The sequence below is a fragment of the Poecilia latipinna genome, unplaced genomic scaffold, assembly GCF_001443285.1.
Source record: "Poecilia latipinna isolate Pla-1442-1.1 unplaced genomic scaffold, P_latipinna-1.0 Scaffold10144, whole genome shotgun sequence".
Taxonomy (NCBI): Eukaryota; Metazoa; Chordata; class Actinopteri; order Cyprinodontiformes; family Poeciliidae; genus Poecilia; species Poecilia latipinna.
The window spans coordinates 1-790 of NW_015122760.1; the positions used below are offsets into that span (position 1 = coordinate 1).

At 50.8% G+C, this 790-nt stretch overlaps 1 long non-coding RNA gene across 1 annotated transcript; it reads right to left on the reverse strand.

Moving 5' to 3' along the window:
* Window positions 1-93: 93 nt before the first annotated feature.
* On the reverse strand, window positions 94-784 carry LOC106944443 (uncharacterized). The gene is made up of 2 exons (XR_001424295.1): window positions 458-784; window positions 94-352 (listed from the first exon to the last, which is right to left on the reverse strand). It is a non-coding gene; the product is annotated as an uncharacterized LOC106944443 (long non-coding RNA).
* Between the last annotated feature and the right edge of the window lie 6 nt (window positions 785-790).

The window sequence follows — 790 nt, forward strand, 5'->3', positions numbered from 1 at the left end:
TGTGTCAGAGCCCAGCTTAACGTCAGCTGATAGCCCCGGGTTCTCAGACAACAAGGAGGGAAACAGTAACACAACACCAAGGGAGGACAATTCAGTTAGTTAGCTCTTTTTTTATTCCCCAACGGAATAAAATGCTCCGTTTTCTTGTTTGCATAAAATAACAATAAAAATATTAAAATGTCCAAATCAGAACAAACTAAAATCGTCCAAGAGGGCCAACATCCACAAAATCCAGTGAGGACGGCGAATCCTGCGCTCCGTCCAGCCTATAGTCACAGCCCCAGCGCCACCGCCTCCTGTGGTCGTTCCAGCCACTCTAGTTGCTCCGCGTAAAGCGCCGCCCGCTGGCGTCCTGTTAGGACAAAAACACCTGGCCAGAAGAGCGATCGCTGAACAGCGGATGTTTTATCTGTCCCAGCAAGGGTCCCTGAGGACAATCAGTGGAAACGTTACTTACTGACCAGGGCAGAGTTCCCCCTCTGCCCGCTGACGGTCCGACACGTCGTTCCCACTGATTGTATCCTCTGCTGCCAACCACTGGCTCGTTCGGGGTCGCAGTCCTCCGTCACGAACCTTCCTGGATTCCCCTTTTTCTTCTCCCCAACGCGAAGTCCTCTGCCTTTTAAAAGCCACTGCCAGCGTCTTGCAGGTTCCAGGTATGCTGCCTACGGGCACGCCCACCCCGCGCAGGTGACTGGCATCAGCTATTAGTTCTCGGAGTCCACAGTGAATAAAAAAAACAAAACATGCAGCGAAAACACTCAATAAAAACCACACTTAAAAAGTAAAA